This window comes from Petaurus breviceps, unplaced genomic scaffold, assembly GCF_028583685.1.
Source record: "Petaurus breviceps papuanus isolate PSGF00001 unplaced genomic scaffold, PetGlider_PUasm1.0 90842, whole genome shotgun sequence".
Taxonomy (NCBI): domain Eukaryota; kingdom Metazoa; phylum Chordata; class Mammalia; order Diprotodontia; family Petauridae; genus Petaurus; species Petaurus breviceps.
Window position 1 is genome coordinate 18094459 of NW_027187358.1, and position 6152 is coordinate 18100610.

Below are 6152 nucleotides of genomic sequence, written 5' to 3' on the forward strand. Positions count from 1 at the left end.
CTAATGAATGTTCATTTTTTCCCTAAAAGTGACAGGAGAAGGCAGAGTTGGGGTAGAGAGTAGACTGAAAATCTCCAAGGAATGTACTAATTACTAAGGAGAGGTATATTTTCAGTGCCTAGACATAACTACATGAGAAGAACCCCAAGGAATATTAAAGAAACATCAGGCAAACAACTTGAATTTCTGTCAAAACCTATCTAATATATCAAATGAATGCACAGTAAATAAAAACCCACAATTGTTATCTCTCTCCAGGGAAATCAAATACAGCTCTCTACCCCGAAAGGGTATTTCTATAGTGTAGACATGTTCTGAGTTAGAAAATACCTCATCTCTCCCTGCTTACTGGGGTCAGTTTAGCACATCATCAAAGTTACCTGACAATAATCTCAGACACCTAATCGAGATAAAACAATTTCCTAAATGGGAATGTTTACCTATTTCTGTCGATGGCCTCACTCTCCTTCCTTTCAACTGGTTTTGAAATCTAAGAGTTAGGTTTGATATCTCCTTTTTTTCTCCCCTCTCATCTAATGAACTGGCAAATATTGCTGACTTCAACTCCATATTCTCTTTCCTGTCTATACTTTCCATTACATTTCCATTGCTAGTAAATCATTTTTCAATATTACAAGCATGTATTAGGTACCCACAATGTGTTAGAACTATGGGTACAAAGACAAAAAACAATGAATTATCCTTGCCCTCAAGAAACGTACATTCTGCTTGGAGTCAGGCTGGATTTATAAAATGTACACAGTTGGTACAGCAGATAGAGCATTGGATATGAGTTTAAATCTAGCTTCATACACTGTATATCCATGGTCGTCATTTTACCTCTCTGCTTCAGGTTTGTCACCTGTAAAATGGGCATAATAATAGCAAATACCTACCATGGTTGTTGTGAGGATAAAATGAGATATTTCATTTTATTTTTTAAATTTATTTTTAGTTTTCAATATTCACTTTTATAAGATTTTTAGTTCAGAAATTTTCTGTCTCCCCTCCCCAAGACAGCATGCAATATGATATAGGCTATACATGTACAATTATCTTTAACATATTGCTACATTAGTCATGTTGTGAAAGAAGAATCAGAACAAAAGGGGAAAACCACAATAAAGAGGAAAAAAGAGAAAATAGAATGCTTTGATCTGCACTCAGACTTCATAATTGTTTCTCTGGATGTGGGATAGCATTTTCCATCATGAGTCTTCTGGAATTGTTTTAAGTCATTGTATTGCTGTGAAGAGCTAAGTATATCAAAGTTGATCTTCACACAATGTTTTGGTTATTAGGTACAATATTCCCCTGGTTCTGTTCACTTCATTAAGCATCAGTTTGTATAAGTTTTTACAGGTTTTTAAAAATCCACCTGTTCATCATTTCTTATAGAACAAGAGTATTCCATTACATTCATATACCACAACTTGTTCAGCCATTCCTCAGTGGATGGACATCCCCTCAACTTCAATTCTTTGCCACCACAAAAAGAAATGTTATAAATATAAAATGAGACATTTAAAAATATTTTGTAAAACTTAAAGGAGCAGCCAGTGGATGTTGCAGTGGATAGAATTCTGGGTCTAGAGTCAGGAAGACTCATCTTCCTTAGCTCATATCTGGCCTCAGACTAGGTATGAGACCTTGGAAAAGTCATAGCTTTCTTGACTTGCTGTTTGCCTCAGTTTCCTCATCTGTAAAATATGCTGGAGAGGGAAATTGAAAACCACTCCAGGAAGTGTTGTACACAACTGAAAAAAAAAAAGTCAATCTCAACCTGTCCTGGGCACTTATTGCCTGATTAAGATTGTTTATGTGGGGGGTGGCCAGGTAGCACAATGAGTAAGAGCACTGGCTCCAGAGTCGGGATGACCTGGGGATCGAATCCTGGGCTCAGACACTTAGCCACCCACCCAGAAATAACTGGCCGTGTAATCTTGAGCAAGTTACTTAACCCTGATTGCTTAAAAAAAAAAAAAGATTGTTTATGTGGAATTCTGATCAAAGCACTCTACTCCTCAAATTGCTATAATCTTACCCACTGCCTACAGAAGTAAACACTCTGTAGCAGGACATTCAAGGCTCTTTATCATGGTTCTAATTTATCTTTCAGGATTTATATTCATCAATAAAATGATCACATCATCATAGATTTCATGCTTGAAGTCATCAAGCCCTTCCTTTCATGTTAAACATGATGAAAATGTGGTCTAAAGAAACAACCCAAGATAACACAATTAATAAAATGGTAAAAGCTGAATGCAGATCCTTTGATATCATAATCAGAACTCACTATATTTTAATGTGAATTCCTCTCATGTAATAAATTCGTGGAAGAACTAGATTAATCACTTTCCTCAAAGGATATTCCATGTTTTTATACCTTATGGTGTTGGTTTATGCTGATCCATGTATCTGGACTATTTTATCCCCTATCCTTTCCTTTTCCATTTTTGCCTATTAAAATCTTAATAATCTTTAAATCTCTAATTCCAATATCATTTTCTTCAAGATGTCTTTGTTATCTCACTTAACTAGAACGGTTCTCTGCCTCCAGAAACCTATCATACCATCCTCTTTTATTTCACATTATAACTATGTGGGTATTATTGTCATTACTAAATTGTCCTCTCTTGGTGGTCAAGAAACACATTTTATTGATCTTTATTTTCCTCCTAAGCTAAACACAGTGAATTGCATATAGTGAATATCAAATAAACTTTGAACAAATGGATGCTGAATTACTTTAGTCAGACCAGAGGTTGCCAAACTTATGTGACTTACTGTCCCCTTTTCAAAAAAAAAATATTACTCAGTGTCCCCTCAGAAATCTACTTCCTTTAATTCTTTAATAGTTTTTTGGGGGGACATTTGTGTCATTTCAAAAAATAAATAGTTTTTTAAAAATAATGCATCTTAAATTTTATAATTTATTGCAGATTTGTGGGTTTTTAACTTGCATTGAAATTTTTATGATGCAATATTGCACCATGTAACTGTATAGTGTTATAAATAATATTGTTTATATAATATTAACAAGTCATTACATGCCTCGATATACTCGCCTGCCAACACACTGTGTTGTTGTTGTTGTTTTTTTAATTTCCATTTGTTTTTATTTTCTGGTGAAATGGAGGAGGTAAGAGTGGGAGCAGGGCACTACTGTAACCCTGAGTAGGAGGGACCTGGTATAGGCACTAGGGCCTCACACCACAAATTTGCTCTTGGTGAAAGAGTTGCTCTTGGTGGCTGTGTCTGTACGGGCCTGGTAGTCAATAACAACCTTTGGTGAGAGCCCCAGCCTCTCCTTGAAGACATGTCCAATAAAGGTGACAGCTGGCTGGTTCTCAGCCTCAATGGTCCAGATGGCTATCTTGTCTCCCTTGGCGCACACATTGACCACAGCCCCACACACCTCTTCACTGTACTCCTCAAAGGCCTCTCCGACCAGACAAAAAAGTGTCTCTAGCCAGAGCCAGTCAAGGTTGTTTTGATGCTGTTGCTTGGCCAGGCTGATCAGCCAGCAGCCACCACGCTTGTTCCTGCTATCTTCCCACATAGCCTCAATGCCATCCTTGAACAGGGCATAGTCACAGCCCGAGGACAGTTTGCTGGCCAGTCGGATGTGGCTGTAGAGCACCCAGTATCCAGTCCTCCACAGTATCAAACTTGGTAACCAGGTGAAGGTTGTCCCACCAAGTCCTGGTCCTGTCATTCTTGAAGAACCATAAGGGCCACTTGTTCTCCAGAGGATGCTTCTCCAGTCCTTCCCCAAAAGACAATTTCTTCCCTGTTGGCAGACTTGAACACTGATCTATTATAACTTGCATTTTGTGTGTTTATTTGTAAAATAATGTATTCACTATGACTTTAATTGTAACCCAATAGATGAAATGTGTACAGTTTTTCAAAATTTTCTTCTCTCTTCTTTCCTTATGCTTTCATCACCCCTTATTTTAATTCAATTTTAATCGCACCTGAGGGTATTACTTCCCTGGATCATTTCAGTGTTTTCCAGTGGGTGGTATTGCCCATTTTGGGAACCTCTAAGTCAGACCAAAGAAGAGCTGTAAGAGTTTCAAATCAAGTCAGGAATTGAGAACCAACCTTTTGAGTAGAAAAGAGAGGACTTAGAGGAGGTCATAGTCATAGGCTTCCTCCTCTCCTAGACACACAAAGATAACACACTTCTATCTACATTGTGATTGGGTTAAAGTAACAGGAAATATGCAGATTAAGAAAAAGGCTGGTTGAGGTTGAGATTCCAGACACTAAACAGAGGGAATTCCCTGGTGTATATAAGCTAGTTCTCTATTATTATTCTGATGTTAAAGTTATACAAAGATACTCCTGTATTATAACCTATTTCAGAAAAGTGATTTAAAAATTATATTGTCAGCTTCAGAAAAGTTCTTGGATACTAGTGGGTATAACCTATGGGGAAGTGGAAGAGGATTAGATGGGAAGGGATTTACTAACAGATTAGCAGAGTAGACTGAAGTTATCACCCCCTTTTCTGCTAATGAGCTTTAGTGTTTATTATTGCCTTGGAGTATATTTGTGACTTTATTGGAGCATGTATGGTTTTCTTCATTTTTTTATCATGGGGGTCATGCAGTCATGATGCAGTCATAGAGTATTTTTACTATTGTTTGGGGGGGGGGATTGATTTTTGTCTCATGAATCCACAAAACATTTTTTCTATTATCAATTCCAAAGAACTTAAAATAATGACAAATACTCTCTTTATTCACATCACAATCTCTAATCTCTGACCCCTCAATTCTCTTCCAGACTATTTCCCTTGCACTAACAACTTTCTCCTCTTTGTCCTATCTTTAGTCCTTGGTGAATCGATTCAACTCTACACTGACCTCCTTTCTTGAATTCCTAATCCCCTAACTTATCACCAATTAACCCTCAGCCTTGGCTCCCTTCCACCATTTGTGGCTTTTGTTCCCACACACATGCAGTTGAACAAAGGTTAAACAAAAATATAACCATTATGAATGGATCCACTAAAAATTTATGTTATGGAACCACAACTGATCCCTCAATATACACTGACAATCCCACTATACCTTTCATATCAATTCACTATCCCACTCTCCAGAATGTTTCTTCCAAATGTCTTCATCCAGCTTCACACCTCCCATGGCTACTCTTCTCCCACTGTCTCAACTGATAAGCTTACCTCATTTCACAGAAAAAAAAAATTGAAAAATTGAATCTATTCCCTGTCAACTCTTCTCTCCTCTTCTTCATCCCCTTTCACTTATGTGCCTTCTGCTATTTTTTTCTCCTTCACTCCTGTCTCACATGATGAACTGACCTTACTCTTTACCAAGGTAAACCCCTGTCCTTGTTTGGGTGACCCCATTCTATCCTATCTCTTCAAATAGATGGATTAATAATCTCTTCTCTCTAGGTTTTTGTGACACCATCCTCTCCTGATTTTCCTCCAACCTGCTACTTTTCCTTTGCTGGATCCTCCTTCAAATCAAATTACAGATGTCCTTCAGGATTCTTTCTGTTCTGCTCCTTTTTCTTTTTTTCTCTCTATATTAGTTTACTCAGTGATCTCATAAACTCCCTTGGATTTAATTAACGTATCAACCTATCCTCTCTCAAACTCTCTGCTAACCTCCAATTTCACATCTTCAGATATCTTTCATACATCTCAAACTGGATGCCCAGTACACATTTTAAACTCAATTTATCTAAACCAAAATTCATTATATTTTCCCCTAAACCCTCTCCCCCTTTCTACCTTCAGTAATAGATACTCTAGAGGACAATACCAACCACCCAGTCCCCTAGACTTACAAAACAGAAGTGATCCTAGAGTCCTCATTATCTCTCACTCTCTATATCCAAGCTGTTGCCAAGGCCATCTGATTTCACCTTTGCAAAATCTCTCAAATATGTTGCCTTCTCTCCCCTGACACCACCACCACTCAAGCACAATTTATTTCAAGAATCTGATGGTGGGTCTGTCTTACTCAAGTCTATCCCCACTTCAATCCACTCTCCATTCAGTTACTAAAATTATTTCCCTACAGTGCCACTGTGATCGTCACAACCCTTCTCCCCTCCCCCACCCCCATACATTCAATTACATGTCTTCCTATTGATTCTAGGAGCAA

At 37.8% G+C, this 6152-nt stretch overlaps 1 pseudogene; it reads right to left on the reverse strand.

Annotated features, from left to right (window-relative positions):
- Nucleotides 1–3108: 3108 nt before the first annotated feature.
- LOC138148944 (eukaryotic translation initiation factor 4E type 1B-like) lies at nucleotides 3109–4323 on the reverse strand (annotated as a pseudogene).
- Nucleotides 4324–6152: the final 1829 nt, after the last annotated feature.